The sequence below is a fragment of the Bos javanicus genome, chromosome 23 (genome assembly GCF_032452875.1).
Source record: "Bos javanicus breed banteng chromosome 23, ARS-OSU_banteng_1.0, whole genome shotgun sequence".
Lineage (NCBI taxonomy): Eukaryota > Metazoa > Chordata > Mammalia > Artiodactyla > Bovidae > Bos > Bos javanicus.
The window spans coordinates 33,239,132-33,263,160 of NC_083890.1; the positions used below are offsets into that span (position 1 = coordinate 33,239,132).

Here is a 24,029-nt window from a genome sequence, read left to right on the forward strand (position 1 = left end):
AGGTGTTCAGATTTATATTCTTCAAGCTGCCCCTTGAGGCTCATTGAGGACAGGTCAGTGAAGGAAGAGGCTGAAATGAAGCCTTGCACCCCCCCAGTTCTCGTGCCTGCCAGCAGACAGCTGTTCCAGCCCTGCTGCCGCTCATGAAAGCATAACTGAGATTCAATGAAAAATAATTTAATAGAGGGTTGCTTGGAGCAGCCCCTTACTTTGGAGATTGGCTGAAACCAAGGCACTTGGATGTGTTGCCATCGCTGTGAAATTTTCACCTCCAGCAGCCTGAGCAAGAATGACCTATTTTGAACGTGACAGCCCATGACACTTCGGCGGCGTGAATAATTTAATAGGTGCGAGAGCTCTGCCAACGCTGTGATATTACAGCAGCCCTGCCTGCCTGGCTAATTATGGAGGGTGACGGCGCCCCATCCCGTTGTCACAGCTTCTCTCCGAAGCTGCCAGGGACGTGAATTGTGTGTGAGCAGAGAAGGAAAGAGGGGAAGTGGGGCCAAGCCTGGTCCCTGCTACCAAAGAAGGCTTTGTGGGTCGAACAAGCCCTGCCGCAAGAGTCAGATTTCCGCTTTCCCATCTGCAAAGCGAAACTGTGCGGGGCCCACGGGGTTGGAGCTTGTATCCAGTATCCCCGATCGATCGCGGAGGTGGAGGCTGGGAAAGGGTGATTTAGGAAGGAAAAGAGGCACTGGATGCCCTAGCTAGCAGGGAGAGCTAATGGTTTCCAGGCCTCAGAGAGGAGATACCAGCCTTTTAAACATGCAGCTGGACTCCCAGCCCCAGGAGCAGGAATATGAGCTGAGTGGCTGCAGAGAAGAGTGAACAGCTAGGAGGAATCTCATTTGTGGCTTCAGAACCTTTCCCTTGTGTTCTAAGCCACCTTGATCCTCCCTTCAACTCTCTCCGGCTTTGCTTAAATGATAGCGACAGCCAGTTAACCTCAGAGACCTGTTTCCGATGTGAATTGGACTCCAGAATAATGTCCATGAAGATGGTGAAGATTAACAAGCAGCGAAAAAGTTTTAAGTAAAATGGTTTCTAGGTCTGTAATTCCTCCTAAAATCACCTCCTGAAGTTAACGGTCTCGATTTCATGCATTACAGAGGGATCAGCCTTTAGAAAGATTTGTACATTGCTGGGGGACAATAAGGAGAAAAGAAATTGAACAGGATTATGTGTAACAACAGATCTTGCCTAAAATTGAAAGAGAAATGAAAAAAATTCAAGGAGCTACATAAAGAAAAAATATTTTTAAAAATATGAATGACTGGCTAAAAGCATATTTAAAACTTTTTTTCAATAGTCAATAGGCTGTTATTAATGTGAATTACTTAGGGGCGTATTAGGAAATGGATGGCTGGCTCATATGAGAATAATTCCAAGAAAGTTTATTTACAAAGAGATGACTTATGGAGGTCTGAATCAGTAGAGTGTCGGGGAAGCAGTGGGCAGAATGAAGGCAACACGACCTGGCTCCAAAGGATGGGAGAGGAAGAGGTTTCTAGAACCTGCAAAGAGAGAGAACTATATAGAAAGGCTGCCTGGGGTTGGGGGGGAGCAGTCATCTTTTGTGAAAGGGTACAGCCAGCCCAATGTGACCTCAGAGGGAGGAGCCTCAGAATTAACATCCTCACCTCACTCCTTTCCCCTCTTCTAATCTCTTTTGGGGCTCCCCATTGGCCAAACCCTACTGGGCATCACTGGACATTGATTGGTCCCTCCGTGGGGAGCGCCAGGGCAGACAGCAGCAGGGGTGATAAAGGTGGAGAAAGAACAGGAAAGGGCTGCGTGGGACAATCTGCAAGCCACAGGGGCCCGGGGACACAATATAAGTACATCACCTTGGAGAACCGTACAGACAGATGTCCTCCTTTATGTTTCCCTTGACAATGGGAGAAAAAGGAAAAAGATTCATTATGAAGTGAAAGTCAATTTAGAACCTTAAGGAAAGCCTACATGTCAAGCTCCTAGCGCTGTGTGTATACGTGCATGGCGATAGTCTCCTGTCACTTCTGCATTCGTTCTGCATTATTTTATCCTTCTTTTAATGTCTTTGTGCAACAGTATTTGTTCAATTGATACTATTTACCTTCAGCCTTACTGGGTTCAGAGCTATAGGAATTTGTAAAGTTAACATTCTACCAAAATGTTTGTCAGTCTAGAGCAGAGGTTCTCAAAATATAGTCTGAGGAGCCCTCAGGTTTCCCAAGACTCTTTCAGGGTGTTCCCCAAGGCCCTTAAAATTTTTTTTAAATACAAGAGGATTTAGGTTATGTTATATAAATAAATATGAGTTTTTTAAGTATTGAAGTATAGTTGATATACAATGTTATATGCTACAGGTGTACAATATAATGATTCATAATTTGTAAATGTTATGTTTCATTTATAGTTGTTAAAAATATTTGCTATATTCCCTGTATTGTATCCTTGTAGCATATTTTATACCTAACAGTTTATACCTTTTAACCATGTTTCCCTCTCCTCTTACCCTCCCCACTGGTAACCCCTAGTTTGTTCTCTGTATCTGTGAGTCTGCTTCTTTTCCATTATATTCACTAGTTTGTTGTATATTTTAGACTCCACATGTAAGTGATATGCAGTATTTGTCTTTCTCTGTCTGATGTATTTCACTTAGCATAATGCCCTCCAAGTTCTATACATATAAACATATATATACATGTATACATAAACTATTAAATAGCTGGTCTAGATTACATTATTGTGTAATGGGGCTCGACATCAAAAAATTGGGAAGTGATTTTTATAAATTAATTATTACAGAAAATGACCACTCCTTGTATTATAATAGTAATATATGAGAAATCCAATCTCAAGTTGTTGGACAGAAGGGGGTTGTTTGCTCCATGCAGGACATGTTTTATTTCCTGTCAGCGTTGGACATTTTGCTGACTGTCTTTCACCCATGCAACTTCCAGGTCACTTGGTGCAGAAGCTGGAAGTGGGGGTGAAGGAGGGGTTTAAGATTGGATCATGTGCCTGAATGCATAGGCCTGATTTCAGACCCCCCAGGCATCCACTCCTGGGACACACTAAAATGCTGAGGGTGTTGGCCCAACTAGTTTCCCATTGTGCAAGCAGATATGTGTGACAATGGTAAGAAAACAACAGCATGAGATGCCTGCTCCCTTGAGGACCTTATCATCAGAAGCAGACACGGGCAAGGGAGAATGGGGTTCTGCTCTCAGCAGTTCAGAGAGTAGCGAGCAAGACTCAGCTGTCATTTACTAGGTTGAAACGTACTTCTATAGGTCCAGCTCTGATGTCAAAAAATACAGGCTTGTAAACATACTTTTTCCAGGGGATAAGGTGACAGAAGGCAGCAGGGACACTATGTGCTCTCGTTCCAAACATAGTCGATAGTTACTGATGATTCTCTACGCTCTTTAATATAGAAGTTACAATGCTGTAAGTGGTAGTAAGCATAGTTCCTGACATCAAGGAGTTTATAAACTGATGAGGAGATGTGTACCAAATATTCAGGCTGGAAGGAAGGTGTGTGATAGGGTCTTATTCAGGGGACACACACGGGACTTGCAGGAGGATACAGGCAGAATGTGGAGGGCCAAGGAAGGCATCGGGAAAGGAGGCAGTGTTTGAACCAGGCTTTCTGGCTAGGCAGGGTTTTTAGAGACAAACCTCAGAGGTAAAAGAAAACATGATGGGCAATTCTCAGCAGAAAGTTTACAGGCAGTGGAAATGGCCTGAGCAAAAAGGCAGAAGTAGAAAGTATCAAATGTTAGAGCCCAAGGAAGCTTGGTGATCAAGTGGTTCAAATCCTTCATTTGACAAGTGAGGCCCCTGAGGTCACAAGGGTCGAGATTTGTCCCGAGTTTACAACCCACGTGTTTCAACTCAAAGTCCAGCACTTTTTGTAAGGCTGTTTCCTGGACACCGTCATGATAGGAAGAGCCAAGGCTTAGACTGGGTGCTGTGGAGAGATGGGGATGCAGCTGAAAGGCTTCTGGAAACACACTGTAGTGCCACGAGGGCCGGGCGCCTGTTGGGACCTTACCCAGACCCGTGTGTCCCAAGGTATGCTCTGAGACAACTGTACAGAATCGTCAGCATGCTTGTTCATATGACTGAATTAAAAAATCAAAATCTGCATTTTAAACTCCATCCCAGAGTGATTCTTATGCACTCCATAAACTAGAAAAATAGAAATAAAGGAGGGGAGGAGGAAGGAGTGGGTGGGATATATGGAGAGAGTAACATGAAAGCATATACATTACCATATGTAAAATAGATAGCCAATGTGAATTTGCTGTGCGACTCAGGAACTCAAACCAGGGCTCTGTAACAACTTGGAGGGGTGGAGCGGGAAGGGAAGTGAGTGAGAGTTTCAAGAGGGAGGGGACATAGGTATACCTGTGGCTGATTCATGTTGATTCATTATCCTTCAATTAAAAATAAATACATTGAAAAAATAAATAAATAAATACATTGAATTATAAAAAACAAATAAAAGGGAATAGAGAAAAATTGGTTATAGCAACAAGTGAAACATCAGTAGAGGTGAGCAAGGGGGGAGGGTAAAGTGTTATAGTAGGAGAGAGGAGTTCTAGCATCTTCCTCTTTCATGGCAGCATTCCCAGTCATGATTTGGCCTTGCAGTTGGGTGACCAAATGCCTATGGGGGAAGGTCATAAGAGTAGAGAAGGAATTTCAGAATCAGGATGTTAGATATGCTATCCACTTGGATATTAAACATCATAGTTCTGAAGAAAGATTCGATCTCAGCTCTATCTGGCTACCTCTCTCCAGGACTAGTTAACTAAACAGAGAGTAAAAGCCCGAATGCACCAGCATCGTAGGCAGAAGGAATACATAGAGAAATACAAATGGATAGAGGTGCCTAGGTAAAAGCAGATCTCTGGCACCTTGCGGTTAGAGCACTCACTTCACTTCATAATGGCAGTAGGTCTTCAGACATGTTCTGAATCCTGCATTAAATATCTGACGCTCTAAATCAGGAAACAATTGGCTGCACTTCAGATGCTCTTCTGCTTTCTTCTAATGAATTGTGCATTTACTAAGATTGATTGGTGGTGCAAAGAACAGAGCCTGGCATGACCAATTCCGTCCCCTAAACAAAATCTGGCCTTAAATATGCCCATGAGAGGAAAACAATGAAATTCAGTTTTCAGAAAAGACCCTTTTCAGTGCTGCTGAACACCCTGTTTTATGGCACCAAAAATAATCACAGTTCCCATAGCACCCATAATACTTCCTCTTTCATAACACCCACCTCAGTTATTTACAGCTGTCCTTACAACCAGGCTCCTCAAGATGGGTTCCATGACTTTCCTGTTTATCTCTGTGGTTCCTGCCCTTATCAGAGTGCCTGGCACCTGAGTTGAAATAATAGCTATCATTTTTCCCTCCTGCTGCTGCTGTTAAGTTGCTTCAGTAGTGTCTGACTGTGTGACTCTCTGGACTGTAGCCCACCAGGCTCTTCTGTCCATGGAGTTTTCCAGGCGAGCATACTGGAGTGGGTTGCCACTTCCTTCTCCAGGGGATCTTCCCGACCCAAGGATCAAACCCATGGCTCTTATGTCTCCTACATTGGCAAGCGGATTCTTTACCACTAGCACCACCTGGGAAGCCCTCATTTGTCCCTGCTGCTAAGTCATTTCAGTTGTATCTGACTCTTTGTGACCCCATGGACTACAGCCCACCAAGCTCCTCTGTCCATGTGATTCTCCAGACAAGAATACTGGAGTGGGCTGCCATTTCCTTCTCCACCATTTGTCCCTTGGGCTGTGAAATTAAAATTGATGCATGGATAGGGACGGTGTTAAACTGTTGACTGCTTTGGAAAAGGTCATTTATTTCCATTGGTGTGAAAGCATGACAAAGTCTTACACTAGAGGAGATTTCTATAATACCCCCCCCACCAGCGCCTAATGAACTCTGGGCTTCACTGTTTTCCTGGATGAGGTTTCCAGGGCTACACCAGTGTATCTCTGAATGCTTCAAGTGGTGAAGTTTTTGAGACAGAATTAGAGAGCCCTCACCAGAAATTAAATCAGCCAGAACTTTGGTCTTGGGCTTCTAGTCTCCAGAAGAGTGCGAAAACACATTTCTGTTGTCTAAGTCCACCCAGTATATGGTATTTGTTATGATAGTCGTAGCAGACTAATACAGTGGGGAAACAGAAATCTACTTCTCTTCAGGGTGGGTGTTAGACCCTGCTCTTCCCCCTGGACTTTTCCTAGGTAGTCTATTATAATCTAATCTGGTTAGTGATAGACTACTAATGCTAGTGAAGCTAATCTGTAGTAGCTCTTACTTCTCCCAAGACTTTTCCTGCATAACTGTACTTCTTTCCAGGCTTCTTTCTCTAGAATGAGGTAAATGGAGAAATGTTTGGAACCACTAGACTCTACATAATTAACCATAATACAAAGTGGCGGTTGCCCAGCATCTCAGGAGATGTTAAGATCTAAGATGCTGTGAAAGTTCTGAAGTGAGAATGCAGGGAAAGAGGCAAGAGATCTGGGGGAAACAGATACAGACTAGAGGACTGAAACTGGATCTTAATGAATAGATGTGGCTGTTAGGAAATGGGGTGAAGGCTATGGGCATGGAGATAGGCTGGGGGTGGGGCTGACGAAGGAAATAAAAAGATCAAGGTAAGAGTCCAGGTGTGCTCCAGAAAGGCAGAGTTATTCATCTTTCATTCACTAATTAGTTGCTCAGCTCTTGCTCTGTGCTGGGGATACCACGATATATAAGGCAGAAACAGTCTCTGCCCTTATGATTTCACACTGCATGCACCACCTGGGGAGCCCTATGAGCTCACAGTTCAGTGAAAAAGAGACACGGACAACTAAAAAGGTAAAGAAAATCATTTCAATTCACAACTGGTGCTATAAAAGACACAGCGCATTAAAAAAGAAGAACTGAGGGGAAGAATATACTTAAAGATGTAGGTGGTCAGGGAAGACCTCTCTGAGAAGTGATTTGGAACATTTAGGGAACTGAAAGAAGGCCGACCTTAGTGACCTGAGGTTAGTAAAAGAGAGGCTGGAGACATAAGTAAGGCTGAAAAGGATCAGCTCACCAAGATCTTGTAAGCATTGTCATGGATTTTTGATTTTATTTTATAATAAGTGAGGAATGAAGGCAGAGTTTTGAGCAGGATAGCGACCACAACATAATTTTTATTTTTAAAGATTACTCTTTCTGTATGAGTTATCTATTGCTACCTAACAAATTGTCACAAATTCAGCAGTTTAAAACAGCACGTGCTTATTATTTCACAGTTTCTGTGAGTCAGGAGTTCAGGAAAAGCTTCAGGCTGCAATCAATGTGTTTTCTAGGGCTAGGGTCTCATCTGAAGGCTTGACTGAGGAGAGATCCACTTTTGAGCTAATATGAAGGCAAGATTCCATTTCTGTGAGCTACTGAACTGAGGACCTCGGTTTCTTGTCATATAAGAGTCTCCAACATGGCAGCTTGCTTTATCAAAGCCAGCAAGGGACAGATTCAACTAGCAAGATAGACATCAAAATCTTTTATCATCTAATCATGGAAGTGATATCTCAGCCCATTTGCCATATTCTATTGGTTAGAAGTAAGTCACTAGGTTCACACTCATGGGGAAGGGATCACATGAGCGTGTGAATACTAAGGGGTGGGAATCATTAAGGACCATCTTAAAGTTGTCCCGCCACAGTAAAGAATGGATTCTAGGGAAGAGCAAAGTGGTGTCGAGGAGATCAGTGATACAGGCTAGAAATGAAGGATCCCAGAGAAGGATGGTGGTAGAAGAGCTGGAGAGAGGTAACCAAGAATGAGAACTGTCAGAGATAGAGCAACAGGTTTTGTTGGTGAATTGAGTGTGGGAAGAAAGAAGAGGCATCAGTAATGATTTCCTGATTTCTGGCCCTCTAGCAGTGGGTTGGATATTGGTGCCATTTATTCTATTTTTAACTAAGATGGTTAAGAATAGAGGAAGATCAGTTTGGGTTTATGAGGAAGAGAATCAAGAATTGGCCAGCAAGAAATTAACAGGAATTTTAAATAGGTACTCGGATATTGGACCTTAGAGGAGAGTTCTGAGTTGGAAATGTAAATCTGGGAATCTTTTTTTTAATATTTATTTCTTTTGGCTGTGTCGGGTCTTTGTTGTGGCTCACTGGATCTTCGTCGAGACATGCAGGATCTTTCATCACACCACGTGGGCTCCGTCGTTGCAGCGTGGGAAAACTGGGACTTTTTAGCACAAGAACATGACTTAAAGCCCTGAATGAATAGATGAGACCCCACTGCAGGGCCCTGAATACCCATCTAAGATGTTTATGTATATTTAGAACTCCATTTAGTCCTCTGTAAAGTGCCTCAACCTACCTTTAGAACCACTTTTTGCTTGCCCTAATTCTAATTATCTTTTAAAGGAGGATATCCAGGTTCCATCCTCTCCCTCCTGCTGGTTTTGCTTACTTTGATGGGAGGAGGGAAGAGTGTATCTTCTGATTTAATCCTACCTGTCCTTGTGGTCTATTTTGCCATTGTCTTAAACAATGTCATTCAGTCCCCACACTTAATTGGGGTATCACCATTTAGGTTGTAAACTATTTGAGTGGGGCATGAGGAGAGCATTTGTTTTCCCCCCATCCTTTTCTCAGATCTCCACAAATACTTATTGTATGAATGAATGTTTCAATAGCAGTTTTATTTATGGCCACTGTAGTAGCTATCAAGAGGCCAAGAAATGCCGTAGGGGTTGTGGAGCTGTTTGGACCTTTATGACTCTCAAATTTATTGAGGCTGGAAAGGACTGGGTTGGGGGGGGGGGGGTCGTGGAATAGGTAAAAGAGAAAGGAGGTAGAATAAGGAAATATCTGCAAAACCTGGGCTCAGCTGTCAAGTATCAACAAGGATACAACAGGGATGAACCCAGGTCCAGGCTGAAGGGAAGAAGGATATATGACAGACAGGATGGTAGGGCCACCATCATCCAAGTTTGCAAGTGTCAAAATCCAGCTTTTGCACAAGTATCTAAAGTTTACTCAATTGTGTCACCTTGGACAAGTCACATTAACTCCCTTGAATCTTGGTTTTCCCATCCATGAAATGGGAGCATTAATACCTACTACAGACTTATCAGTCAATTCAGTTGCTCAGTCATGTCCGACTCTTAGCAACCCCATGGACTGCAGCACACCAGGCCTCCCTGTCCATCACAAACTCCTGGAGCTTGCTCAAACTCATGTCCATTGGGTCGGTGATGCTATCCAACCATCTCATCCTCTGTTGTCCCTTTCTCCTCCCACCTTCAATCTTCCCAGCATCAGGGTCTTTTCCAGGAAGTTAGTTCTTCGAATCAGGTGGCCAAAGTATTGGAGTTTCAGCTTCAGCATCAGTCCTTCCAATGAATATTCAGGACTTATTTTCTTGAGGATTGACTGGTTTGATCTCCTTGCAGTCCAAGGGACTCTCAAGAGTCTTCTCCAACACCACAGTTCAACAGCATCAGTTCTTCAGCGCTCAACTGTCTTTATGGTCCAACTCTCACATCCATACATGACTACTGGAAAAACCATAGCTTTGACTCGATGGACCTTTGTCAGCAAAGTAATGTCTCTGCTTTTTAATATGAAAACTTATAGTTAGGAAAAATGATACAGTGCTTGTAAAGCATCTGCTTCAGTGAAAGTCGCTCAATCATGTCTGACTCTTTGTGACCCCATGGACTATACAGTCCATGGAATTCTCCAGGTCAGAATACTAGAGTGAGTAGCTGTTCCCTTCTCCAGGGGATCTTCCTAACCCAGGAACTGAACCCAGTCCTACATTGCAAATGGATTTTTTACCAGCTGAGCCACCAGGGAAGCGCATCCGCTCCAGAGTCTAGAGTATAAGAAGAAAACCAATGAACAGTAGCGTTCAGCATCCTAAAGATTATGTCAAGTCAAGCTAACTCACTAGGGACACATATTGACCAGAATACCAATTATTGAACACATACGAGGAATAACTTGCCAGGAAGACTGGAATGTTCGTATCATGTGGTCAACACATTTTCTCTTCTGAAGGAAAGTCTCTTTGGGAAAAATGAGTGCTGTTAGGAACTAGTCAGTTGGAAGAAGTACAGAGGGAGGTGGGTGTGTGGAAAAATCCAGCTGTCATGAAGCGTGCAGCCTGTCAAGGCACTCACTGCTCAGGCTGCCCTCCATGGTCTAAGGCAGTGACCTGGTGACCAGGGCTTGCTCTTGGGTGTCCTTTATAGGCATCAAGCACACTCTGCTCCTCCTGTTGAATCCTTAAGTCAGCTATGGTTTGAGTGTCTCAGAACCCAGGTGTGAGGATGCAGTCTCCTTATCACCACTGGGTAAGGACACAGTGTCCTCAAATGTTCTCTTTTCATCCATATCTAAACTCACTGAGTCTCATCCAAGTTGGGAACAGGGATACACCATTCTATTTAACATACTCTAGGTACACAGTTCATTCAGGATGATGACTTTACAGATAAGGAAACTGAGACCTAATAAGGGATTCCCTATTTAAGAAAAGAGGCAAGACCTTGTCTCTGGGTCTTTGTACGTTCCCAGGATTGGACAGTTTCCACTCCAAAGACTCTTTCCATGGAATGTCTTTGCCTGCCAGCTCCACACTTTCCTAAAGAAAACATATTATGTATAGTTCTCATCTGCCAAAACAAAACAAGACAATTCTGTTTCTCCCCATTGTTATAAGATCTCGCTGCTCAAACAAGCTCTAGCCGAGAGCCCACACAAAGCAAACGTCAAGGGGGCTTTCCAACACGACTCTTGCCAGGGGCAACCAACTTCACACTCACAGACACACACACACACACACACACACGCACGCACGCACACGTCACCGATGTCGCCCCAGCGCATTATTTCGATGCACAGCCTCTCTTCGAAATTCCAAAAGGTTAGCTGAAAGAGCCTTTGCTGGCCTCGGCTGTTCTCCCGTCTCCCTCCAATGCCCTCGGTCCCCTGCGCGAATTCCAGGGATAACTCCAAAGCGGTGACACCAGCCCGTGTCAAGGACCACGGCGTGGCGGCGATCAGCTGGCCGCCGACAGCAAAGAGCAGCCTTTGGAGCTGGGCTGGAGTAACTGTCAAGCAGCTGGCTCCCCCGCCCCTCCCCGCCCCGGCGACGCCGCGGGCCCCGAGCCCGCCCCGCCCCCGCTCTCCCCGCCCCCCGCCCCCCGCGCGGCCGCCGCCGCACTCGCTCCGCGCTCAGCCGGCCCCGCAACTTCAGCCAGCGCCGCCGCTGGCTGCTACGAGCTGAGGCAGGAGGTCGGCCGCCGGGGCCGTGGCCTGGACGCTCGGGGTCCGAGCGCGTCCCGCGACCCTTTGTCCCTTTCCCCGAGTGAGCGCGCTCAGGCTGTCTGCAGAGCCGAGGTGCGGGCGGCCCCGGGCATTGCATTGGCACGGAGGCTGTTATTCTAAGCCAGAGACCTCAAGTGTCCCCTTGTCATGACAAGGAGCCTTCGTCTTTAGGTATGTGCACCTTTTTATTTGTTCTTTTTTGCTTCTGATCTTGCTGACAGTCCGGGTGAGGTCTGTGTGGCGAGGGTGTCGTCGGCTTGAATAAGTGTCGCCTGTTAAGGAGCCCTTGGGACCGGGGCGTCCTTGGTTTCCTCCGCCTGGGAGCGTTCGGGTCTTTCATGCCCACAGGATAGAGACGCTAAGTTGCTGGGCAGTAAAGGGACACAAGCACTTTTGCAGGCAGAACGGAGGGATGCCCAGGAACGTGGCAGGACCGGCCCAGAAGGTGCTGAGGGGCCCGCGGCATTGCCCGGGGACTGAAGCATTGTTTCTGGGGCGAGGACGCGCGTGGCTGGACATTAGGTGTCCGGGGAGGGGGCTTGGTGCGAGCGCTTCGGGATGCAGGTCCTAAGATACTGGTTGCCGCCGAGCGACTTCCGGCACTGTCAGTGCCCACGGGGAGTCCAGCTCGCATCTGGGATTACAGCCTCTGGGATGCTAACTTGCCCCCAGGCTGCCCGTATTCAGCTTGGCTACGAACCAGCGTCATCCCTCCAAGTCTGGATTCCAAACTGGCAGTGTGGGGTCGGGGAATGAGAACTGGGCGGGGAGCAAGAAGGAGAAATGTGTGGCACTGATGCTGATGAGAGTCTAGAAGGGATAAGGAGTGTCGACGCACCTGATGAGGAGCACCGGTGCAAGTTTCTGTGGCGTGGGAGATGGTCTAGGAAAAAGAAGCATCTGCACCTCTGTTACCGCGAGACCGTAACCTCCTGTCCCCCTCCCCCAGGATGGTGGGGAGCGCATAAAGAGCCTCAGTCTAGGAGAAGGTAGCTGCTGTTGGAAATGAGACCAGCGGAAGCCATCCAGATGTTAAGGTGGGAGAAGCGTTGGGCCGTTCGCTCGTGCGAAGTGACAGCTCCCGCGGGAGCAAGAGAGCAAGTGGAAAACCGAGATAACTGGACGGATTTTTATCGGGGGGGAGGGGCGGGGTGGTGCGGAGGGGATGTTGGCAGCGTAGAGGGTCCTTATCCTGAAGATACCAACGTGTTGCTCGAGTGAGTGACAGAGAGGAAACGTCTAAGCCTGGGGGCCAGGGGAAACAACCATGATTGTCTTGGAAACCAGTCTGGATCTGTCTTTTCTCCTCCCTCCTCAATTGCTCTCCACTCTCCACTCACTGCCAAGTTCTAGGACTGTGACCAATCGTCCCCCACTCTTAAAGAGACTGTACTTGTGCTCTGTATGGGACTGGGCATCTCCTGAGCCTTTGCCCCTTTGTTATCTGACACGTGATCTGTTCTTCCTTTTTGTTTCCTGTCACGTTTACCTGGCTCTGAGTATGTTCCTCTAGTCCTAGCCACCCCCTAGTTTAGTATACTCATGCTCACTTACTTCCCCTCTTACTCTTGCTTCTCCAGCCTTTTTGGAACAGCCTCTGATTTTTCCCTCTCACCCCCACTGTCTGCCTCCTTTGTGTCTCCATCAGACTGTTATAGCTGCTGTTCCAAGCAGGGGATGTCAGCTGTGAACTCTTCAAGAATGAACATCATCAGGCTGCTCTCCAGTGGTTAATTAGGAAGCAGCCAGTGGCTAACCTGCTGTAGGAACAAATTGCAGGGGTATGTCTACTCAGGGGAAGAGCCACTAGAGGAAAAGGCCTCCCTGCTCTTCCCCACTCCTCCTAGCCCAGCCCTTGGGGTCAGCCTCTTGTGCCTAGCTCCCCCTGCCACAGAGATGCTGCCAAATACTGGCTCTTCCCCAGGAAGCTGATGCATTTGTCTGTCCAAAAATCTGCTGCATCCAAACATCTGAAAACCTGAAGAGTGGAGATCTGTTTAAGTTAAAATGTACTGCATATGTTGCTTTTCGAAAGGCCCCCCAATGGGTGCTGCTTCTCTCTTCCTCTGCCAGTCCAGTGTGAGATTTTGGTTTTGAATATTTTATCTTCAGTATAAATATAAAGAAATACCCAGCTAGAGTGAGGAAAAACTAAAAGCCTGCACTGGGGACTTGCCTTGCCTGGAATTCTGTGTACTCGAACACAAATGCTGGCAGTGGCTCTCTTCTTTCTGTTGAGTGCAAAATCGGATTATTTCCAGCAGAAAAGGGACACATACATCCCTCTTCAGGGGTGACCTGGAGAAACCAGGGGGCCTGGGAAGGAGATATTTATGTCTGTGGATGTCACTTCAAAATTCTACTCTTTACTATTGAAGTCCATTGACTTGGGGCCCTTCTGATGACAGTCAGGTGTCCTACCCTAAGCCTGAGGTTGCTGGGTGGATACATCCCTAGTGTGGGAAAACCCCACAGCCCAGCTGTGATACCAACCATGTGCCCAGTTGTGACTATAACCAAGTCCCTTCTCTGCTGTATTTTGGGTTAATTCATGTATTACTGACTCACCCCTCAGCGTCAGGAGACTAAAACACAGACAGAGGCCGTTTTGGAGGGTGAACAGCGCAGCCTGCACTTTTCATATTAAATAGTAGAGTTGGGTGAACAACCATCCCTTGGGCTGAAGTGTTTGCAAACCAGTGTTTTATTTTACTGCTCAATGCATTCAGTGAGTTGGGGAAAAAAGATAAAAGGCTGTCTTGTTTCTGTTCTGAAAAGAAGTCAGAGGTCTAAACTCAGTTTCTTCCTTTTCTTGGGAGGAAGCGTGGTAGAAGTGAAAGTCTTGTTTTGTTTATACAGTGGGTTCTCGGGGCAGTGGCAGATATTTGACTTTCCACGTGGGCCTCCTCCGCCTCGGTGGCCATGGGCCGGGCCTCGTGCTTCTGAACGGCTCCTTTACCAAGGTTATTTTCATCTGCCAAGCCCAACTCCACCGAGTTGGAGGAGATAGACAGCTTGTGTTTGTGGCCATTCAACCAGAAAAGAATACCAGCTGAAAACAGATAATGAAGCAAGGGAATTGGGGGTGGGGGTGGGGAGAGGAGGTACAGATAGGCCAGCAGCACATAATTGGTTCCCCAAAGGCAAACCTAGACCCGGGATGGCTCGGTGAAGCCGTTGTCATGTAAACACCCCATAGTGCGATTATTAGAAAGATCTGTTCAGAAAAGGAGAGCGATTATAATTATGCGCCTTTTCCTCTGGAGGAAACCCTCCTTGGCGTCATTCCCCTCCACTTTCGAAACCATATCCTTATAGACGGTTTCTCCGCACATTTTCCCCCGAAAATGAAAAGCTCCCCCATTGTGCACATGGAGGCCTTCCAGCCGGTTCCACGAAACAAAAGCACTCAATGCACAGATCCTGAATGAATTAATACCGAAACACCCACACGTCCTCCTCCCTCTTCCTGTCTCCTCTCTGAGGCCACCAAGTTCCTCGCTGGGGGAATGGCCAAGGTTTGTTGTTATTGTTGAGGGGTGGTGGGTTGTGGGGTTTTTTTGGTTACAGTGTACTTATCCCACTTTAGTTGGAAGTATTCCCTAAAAATAATAGATGTTTTTCTCGAATGTGGCCAGTTACCTAGAAAAGATCATTTTACACATGGCCTGATGCTGGGTGCCCTCCCTGGACACCACCGAGAAAAGAAACCACTGTGATTTATTTTCTCCCATCGTTTACATGACACTGATGAGCACTGCGTGGAGGAGATGAATGTTTTCACACGTCCATCACACTAATTAAAAAAGAAAATTAGATTTCTTTTCAACAGTGAAATCAAATGAGGTGCAATGTTTCTGTGTTGTGTTTCATAAGCTCAAGATGAGCTCTCTGCCAGATGGAGGATGGCAGTGTCTTAGACAAAGGGAATGTTTTTCACACCATTTAGCATTCAAATATAATAAAGTGATAAAGAAACATAATAAGTATAATAAAGTGATGAATAATCATTTTTATTTCTGAGATGGGTTGGAAGTCCAAGTCCTAAATTACAGTGTTCTGTAATTTAAGGGAGCACTGGGATCTGGCCAGAATTAAATTTTTCATTCAATATAAAAGTGTAAGATACTGATTGTACCTTCTAGGAAGTGCACAGTCTGGTAGAGAAGGAGGAGGAACCCAGCTGTGTTGGACAGAGTGCTGTCCGTATGTCTTGGTTTGCCCTGCTTGCATCTGTTGTCTCAGCATAAGCATAAATGTTAATAGCACCCCTTTCACTCAGAAGGATTCTGGTTTGGTCACCCTAGAAAAGGGGCTATGGGAGGTCAGAGGAAGGCGAGGAAGGCTGTGACTGGAGCAGTCAGTGAGGATTTCATCCATGTGCCTTTGGTAAGATTATAGCTAAATGGAAGGGAAAAGAGAAGACACTAGATAAGACTAGGAAGATTGTGAGCTCTCTGAGGGCACAGAGGGCCCATTTTGTTCATTCCTGGATCCTCAGGGCTTACATGCTGCCTAGCAAGTCATAGGCATCCAGTGTGAACTCACTGCCTGTGACCTAGATTTAAGATCAAGATGAAGGTAGAACAGTTCAGGACAGCAAAGCAGTGTGCCTGGCAAAGGTCAGATGGGCTCAATTATGAAATAAGGCTATTAATAATGGCAATGGTATTAAAACCAGGCTGGTGATGACCATCCCAAAAAACAATGTGTGTACAGAACAATGCCTTACAACTCTTTCTTGTGTAAGTCACTTGTCTTTGGGGTTTAATGCTGTGACTTTCACCTCTAGCACTGGAAATGATCTCTTTCTCCTCAAGCAAATTGTTCAGGAAGGAACTGAAGGAACAATGACTCCATTCACTTCAAACTTGTCCCCTTCTGTCCTTGTCTTCTAGGAGGACTTTTGGAAGAGAGGCAAGGGCGGGGTTGGGGAGAAGGTACCTTACAAATAACAAAAGCAACACAGATGAACACAAAGAGCACAGGATTTTTCCTTCCCCTAGTAGGGGGAATAAATCCATAGTGACAGTTTCCTGGAGCAAGTATAAATTCCCGGGAGATTATTCCTGGGACAGCATTTATTTTACTTTTTGCTGTATATGAAGGCCTGAAGAGACTTGGTCTTGGCCTTAACTGTGACAGTCCACCTTCTAATTAATGTCCCCCCTGCTGAGATACAGCGGTTCAAGGTCAATTACCCCAAATAAATATTCCAGGATAACTACCAGTAACCCTTGAATGGCAGTGCCATACTTTTCTATTAGAAAGTCACTTAGCAGCATTTTAGCCACTTTGAAATGAACCGTATCTTCCAAAATTATAATACAGTTTATTTGTCTTGGTGATGGTTCACCATCAGAAATATGTGGAGCTTAGAAAAGAGAAAGATAGACATACACAGGGATGTGGCACTGAGAACGTGCATCGGGGTTCTGTTGCAGACAATAGAATCCTCTCAGCAGAAGAATATAAAATAAAATGACTTACAAAATTGTTGGGTCAGGAAGGCCAGGGAAACACACTGTACGTCAAGCCTTCTGGAACAACTTTGAAAGTCGTGTTGTAATGGTGTCACTGCCTGGTCAATAATGAAGACACTGCCTGATGATTTAGGAAGCTGCTCTCTCCAGAAGGAAGCCGTCACTGCCACGGTCAGGAAACAGCCGACAGGAAGCCAACACAGAAAAACCAGGTAGTCCGTGAAGGTGATTGCCAGTGGTGACAACAGGAGAGGTGGAAGTACAGCATACTGCTGCTGCTGCTGCTAAGTCGCTTCAGTCATGTCCGACTCTGTGCAACCCCATAGACAGCAGCCCACCAGGCTCCCCTGTCCCTGGGATTCTCCAGGCAAGGACACTGGAGTGGGTGGAAGTACAGCACAGTAGGCAAAATAATGTGCCGCCCCCTCAAAGATGCCCATGGCCTAATCCCCCCAAACCTGTGAATGATGTTACCGTACATGACAAAAGGACCTTTGGAAAGATGCTAAAGTCAAGCTCCTTGGGATTATCCTGGATGCTCCACCTGGGCCCAGGCTAATCTCAGCAGCCCTTAAAAGCTGTGGTCATGTGACTGTGGAAGACGGCCCAGAGAGATACAGCATTGCTGGCATGCTTGAAAGTGGAGCAAGAAGCCCCAGGAGAAGAAATGTGGGTGGCTTCTAGAAGCTAGAAAAGCCAGGGAACTGGGTTCTTCCCCCGAGTCTTAAGAAGGGAACACACCTGCGCTAACACCTTGATTTTAGCCCCATGAGACCCATTTCAGACTTCTGACCTCCTGAACTGTAAGATAATAATTGTGCGTCACCTTATGCCACTGAATTTGTAGTAATTCATTACATTAGCCATAGGAAGCTTAATACCACAGCCTCCCCTTCAAATCTTGTGGCAAGCACACGGGTGGAGGCACCCTGTATTGTGCAGAATCTGAGCTACAGGGGAGTCTGGGAAATGTAGTTTTCTGCTTCCAGGCTTCATTACTGGAAGTCATCAAGATGGGGCTTGATATGACATCCAGTGCCAATCACAGATAGCCATTGCAGCTGCCATGAGAAGGCATGGGGAGCCTGGCGAGCTACAGTGTATATGCACTGCGCCCTGAGGGACGGAGGCATGTGGACATGGCAGAACAGAATTGGATGCCTGAGATATTTAGGAAGTTTAACAAGTGTTATTAAGTCATTAAGGCACAAGGGGGAGAGGAGGAGAAGGCCTCAGAATAGTTGCCTGTTTTACTGAACTAGAAGTTACTAACTGATCTGTTACCTATTGCTGGCAAGGTGGTACTAAGGAGAGATTATACATAAGTATCAGTATCAAGGATAATTACTGACATATAGACAGTCTATATGTATTTTCAAACTGTATTTTCCAAAGATGGCCTCAACAGTATCTCCCACCCTATAAGGCCCTTCCTACAGAGTGACTGTGATACTCTTGCCATTGAGAAATGAGGTTTTTGTCCCCCCGCCCCCCCCCGCCCCATCTCTCTTGACTCATAGAGAATTGACTTCCAAGGCTAGATTACAAAAGATTACTCAGCTTCTTACTAGTTCTTGAAGCTATCAGCCACCATGTAAGCTATCTGATGATCCTGGGGCTGCCATGCTGTGAGGAAGCCCAAACTAACTGACCACAGGGAAAGGTCTGGGACCACAGGAAGAAAGAGAGATGCCTGGGCCAGCCCCCAGCTTCTCTGGTCCCTACTACTCTGTGTCCAGCCACCATCTGACTGCAGCAGAGCCCTTTCTAGCTCCTGACTCACTCTTGTTCTAGTCCATACTATCAGATGCAGAAATAAGGTCAATTAAAACCACAATTTTTTGCTATTCCTATCACATTTCTTCACTGTGAGATAAATAGCATGACAGTTGTCAGTAGTAGAATAACCAGATCTAAAGCCTACCTTTCCTCTTGTTGAATATTGGCCAGAGAAACTCATTCTTAAAATAGATATTAGAAGCGAACAGAGGTTGGTTTGTTGGTTGAGGATTTAGGAAAAGGGGAATTGGTAGCCTTGAGACAGAATTTCATACTGGCTAATTCAACAGGTGAATAAGCAAGACTCCCAGTAACTTCTTTTGAAAGTAGAGTTGTCTCAGTGTGTCCAGTAGAAGTACCACAAGTCTTTAGGGAGTGTTGTCAAATAGGGACCCACTTAGGAGATGGAGAAAGGAGATGAAACATAGCTGGACAAACCCATGATCAAATACAGCTAGCCAACCTGGCAAGCCCTTCCTCACCAGCCAGGCTGACTGCTCTTTTCACTTCTTTTTTCTACATACCTCCTTCCTTGATACCTAAAGTTTACTTCTGAGGTTCAAGGTGTCCCCTGGAAATAGTACATAATATTAATAATGCATTAGTTTAAATAGCACCTTCTATTCCTGTGGGGTTTTGCAGTTCTCAACAACTTCCAGCACACCCATTGTCCTTTTAAACCAGAGAACCCCACGATGTCGGCGGGACTAACATTAATGTCCCTGGTTTCACCAGTTAGGAAACAAAAGGATTAACTGGCTTGTGCAAAATCACGGTGCTAGTATGTCTAAGAGGCTGGGTTAGCGCCTAGCCTTTCTCACTCTTATTTGGGGTCTGCCACTCCAGAATATCCATTCCATTTGCCTCGGTAGCAAAATCAATGTTAAGCTGGAGAGAGGGAGGGATGATTTGTTCTGCCTGCCCACACCTTCAAGCACCAAAATATGGCCTGCTTGAAGCCTAATTCATTGAGAGCCTGAAGCACAACTATTTCTCTTCTTACCTGACTAATGCTGTCAGTTTGTTACCATATTTTGCAAGTGGAAACCTGCCCCGATAATGACACAAGAAAGGTCAGGAACTGCTCCCTTTGCAGGCTCCCATGACATCCCTAAAAAAGCTTGCCCTTTGAATTTTGTCAAATAGTCTTCAGGCTAAAATAGGACAGAAATGACATGCGCTGTTACTCTTTAAAGGGTTATTTATTATTTTTTTTAGATCCTCAAAGTGTGTTTCTTCACATTAAGATATTTTCCAGGTGTAATTTGTTTTGGCTCTGAATGTTACAAAATGGCTATTTTGCCACTAATGGAAGAAAACAGCCAGAGCCAGAAGAGGCTGAGGGGCTGCGTTAGCTCAGGGAGCTTTCATGTATGTGAATATACGGTGATCAAGCTAGAGATACTGAAACAGTATTGAGAGAATGTGTAGTCTTAATTTAAGGAATGAGTATCTCTCCTTTGCAGTCCAGCTGGGGGGGAAATATATGCAGGTAGACCGTGCCCTTGGGGCCTGCCAGGTGGCTCAGTGGTAAAGACTCTAGGAGATGCAGGAGATGTTGGTTCGATCCCTGGGTCAGGAAGATCCCCTGGAGTAGGAAATAGCAACTCACTTCAGTATTCTTGCCTGGAAAATTCCATGGACAGAGGAGTCTGGTGGGCTCTAGTTCCTGAGCGACGGAACACACAGCACACAGATCTTGCATGTAGATTCTCTTTTCTCTTTGAGTAAATTATGCAATGCTGAATGTAGACACAGGGGAGTCTGAAGTCTTTGTAATTTAAAAAATAACACCCCCCCCAAAAAAAGCCCAATTTCTGAATTATAGATGTGTTTACTTGTATCTCATATTGGATGTTAACATAAAGCCCCGCTTCCATAGTGAAGCATTGAATCTAAATTAAAAAGTTTTGTGTAATATTAATAATAGCTATCATTTAATAGCATTTCCAATATGCCAGGCACATGCAGTCATTACCTAAATTCTCACAATGACCCCAATGTAAAATTATCATCTGTATTATAGATGAGAGAACTGACAATGGTAAAGGCAGAGTTCAGTTTTAAATCCAGATAGCCTGGTATCACGGAGAAGGCAATGGCACCCCACTCCAGCACTCTTGCCTGGAAAATCCCATGGACAGAGAAGCCTGGTGGGCTGCAGTCCATGGGGTCGCAAAGACTCGGACACGACTGCGCAACTTCCCTTTCACTTTTCACTGCATTGGAGAAGGAAATGGCAACCCACTCCAGTGTTCTTGCCTGGAGAATCCCAGGGATGGGGGAGCCTGGTGGGCTGCCATCTATGGGGTCGCATAGAGTCGGACACAACTGAAGCGACTTAGCAGCAGGAGCAGGAGCAGCAGCAGCTGCTGGTATCAAGTCTGGATTGTAGCTGTGGATGTAAATATACAAAAACCCCAAATTCAGAGTTCCTATGACTGCCAGTTAGTAGCATGTTCCGTAAGCCTGAGTTCTCCCATAGCACGAAGCTGGCTTGTGGTTCCCAGATCACTTGGCTTAGTCATTCAGTACTCAGATAGTTCACGTAGTTTTCAGGTTGAGATTCTTAGTTGATATCAAGGCATTAATGAGACATCTCAGGATTCTGTTGTAATCACCGAGAAGTTTTCCCATATTATCCAGCCAAAAGCTTCATCAGTCCAGCTAAGTATGCATTGTGCCTGCACTGAGAAGTACCTGATCATAAGGAAACAGACATTTTTCTACTGGGTAAACGATCCATTCTGATAAATGACAGTGTCAGTGATAAGCCTTCCCCCTCCCCGTTATCAACTTTGTCCCGTACAATGCCTCAGAGATCTGAAAATCCCACAAAAGGGGAGGGAAATGGAGAAAAAGCAATTTTGTTGTTTTGTCGCTAACTCATGTCCGAATCTTTGTGACCTTATGGACTGTAGCCCACCAGGCTCCTTTGTCCATGGAATTTTCCAGGCAAGAATACTGGAGTGGCTTGTCATTTCCTTCTTCAGGGGATCTTCCCGTCCCAGGGATTGAACCCACGTCTCCTTCTTGGCAGGTGGATTCTTTACCACCGAGCCACCTGGGAAGCCCAACTTGAGAGAAAAAAGGAGTCATTCCTTCTCTTTTAGAAGGACCATTGTCTAATCCATACCCACATGTAAAGTGTCTCTTGATCAATTTTGTCTCAATTACTGAATGTAGGAAAACAAGATCATTGTTAATTCATGCAGTTTAATTTATGCATAGGAGAATTATGCAGGGTAATTACCTGCAGTTGAAGGAAATGAATGGTGTCAGATCTGGTTAATCCGTGCATGTTTCACCCTTCTATCCCTCTGTTCTCAGAGAAGACTTAAAGTGGTAACCAGTGTGTGATATGAAAAATTGCATTGGTTTGTTAAACAGAAGTATTTTTTGCCTTTGATTTGCATCACAAATAGAGTTCTCAGATTTGGACTGACTACATTTGAATATAATTTTCAGAACAAAAGCTTTGATTCACTGTCTTAACTCCTGTATAATCTTTTCCAGAAGTGCCCATTTTTTAAATCAGTGCAAGAGAAATTATCTTCATGCACCCTGTGTTAGCCTGAGTAAAATTTCCTTCGTGGGAATAATTCACTGGGAATGATGATTATTTTGTTTATCAAGAGTTATAGGGGATTTATAATAATGATTGCTAGTTTCCACATTGTTCAGAACCTCTGAGATCTAGTGTCTTCCAAAAACTAAAACTGAAACAAGCAGCTGGAACAAATTATGGGACAGTGAGTGGACAGAGATGGAAATATGCTCATGACTTTTGCCAAGCAATAGGTTAAAGCAAGCAAGAGCTGTTAAAGCCTCTTTGAATTCATCTATGGTAATTGGGAGAAAAATAAGATTTAGTTTTTGTTGATGTTGTTCAGTCATTAAGTCATGTCCGACTCTTTGCGACCCCATGGACTGCAGCACACCAGGCTCCCCTGTCCTCTACTATCTCCCAGAGTTTGCTCAAATTCATGTCCATTGAGTCAGTGATGCCATCTAACCATCTGACCCTCTGCCGCCCCCTTCGCCACTTGCCTTCAACCTTCCCCAGCATCAGGGTCTTTTCCAGTGAATCGGTTCTTCACATTAGGTGGCCAAAGTCCTGGAGCTTCAACTTCAACATCGGTCCTTCCAGTGAACAGTCAGGACTGATCTCCTGTAGGATTGACTAGTTTGATCTCCTTGCAGTCCAAGGGACTCTCAAGAGTCTTCTCCAGCACCACAATTCGAAAGCATCAGTTCTTCAGTGCTCAGCCTTTTTTATGGTCCAGCTCTTACATCCATACATGATTGCTGGAAAAATCATAGCTTTGACTAGATTTGGTTAAAGTTTATTAAAAAAAAATTATTCTTTGTAACTTTTCAAAAACTTGAGACAGGTTATAATATCATACAATTAAAAAGAGAATAAATATCAAAAGGAGGAACTCAGAAAAATCAATATCTTAACTTTAAAGAATGAATGTTTATGCTATGATTGAGCAGCAAGTTTTGCTCTGAACTTCCCTGTAGCCAGACCAAAACAAGTATATACTAGGTTATCACTAAAGTTACTACTATCAGAAAGATGGACTTGGAGCAGTTCCTTGAGGGGCAGATTACCCCAGCAATGAATTGTAAAAGAAACGTCTTATGTGGGCTTAGACGAGGTGAAATTGAGCTCGTTAAACCAGAGCACTGCAGTGAAGTTCAGAAGTCAACACTGCACGTTGACCTTCACTCTTATTCTCTAACCCCTCCATCACATTCTCCTAAAGATCCAAAAGGAACAATCAAAGTAAACTCCATGAAGAGAAAAAGAAATATGTGTTTTTGGCCTACAGTTGTTATGTTTGGGGGGACAAAAAAGATTCAACTTTTCTTCGGTCAAGTTACATGCTGCGATCAGATTTTTGTCTTCAGACAAGGTTAACAGAAGGTTGAGGATGACTGCTGCCTTCCCCACACGCCCTCACAGGGGAGCCCAGCTGAGACAATTGAGTTGCAACTCAATTGCAACTCAATATCATTGAGTTGCAACGATAATCTTATTACAGCACCAGATTTCAGCAATTGAGATCTTGGGTTTTAGCAAGACCAACTCTATTAGCAAAATGAAGCAGAGCATAAAAACATGAAACTTTCACTATTTAGGTGAGGCCATGTCTTTTTATCCTTGACCTTGATGATAATGATGACGGTGATGATGGTGGTGGTCGTGGTGGTAGTAGCAGACATCCGTTGTACTGAGTACGTACTCTGTGCGTTATACTTTACAGGCTTGATTTCCCTTAATTATCACCATAACTTAATGATGTAAGTGTTTAGAGACAAGGAAACTGAGCAGAGGTCGTTGTTCCAAAGAGGATATTCACACCAACTGTGTGACTGCAGACTGATGGTCTAGCCACACACCGTAAACTTG

General features: G+C 45.1%; 1 protein-coding gene across 7 annotated transcripts in view; it reads left to right on the forward strand.

Moving 5' to 3' along the window:
• Positions 1-24,029, forward strand: part of RIPOR2 (RHO family interacting cell polarization regulator 2) — a 212,917-nt gene that overhangs the window by 117,983 nt on the left and 70,905 nt on the right. The window contains exon 1 of one of the 7 annotated variants that reach the window (XM_061398706.1): positions 11,401-11,519. The exons of 5 other annotated variants lie outside the window; for them this stretch is intronic. The gene's annotated coding sequence lies outside the window, so the exon portion shown is untranslated. Of the gene's footprint in view, positions 1-11,400; positions 11,520-11,547; positions 12,386-24,029 lie in introns of those variants that run through there. One more of the 7 variants, XM_061398705.1, reaches the window with a different exon arrangement.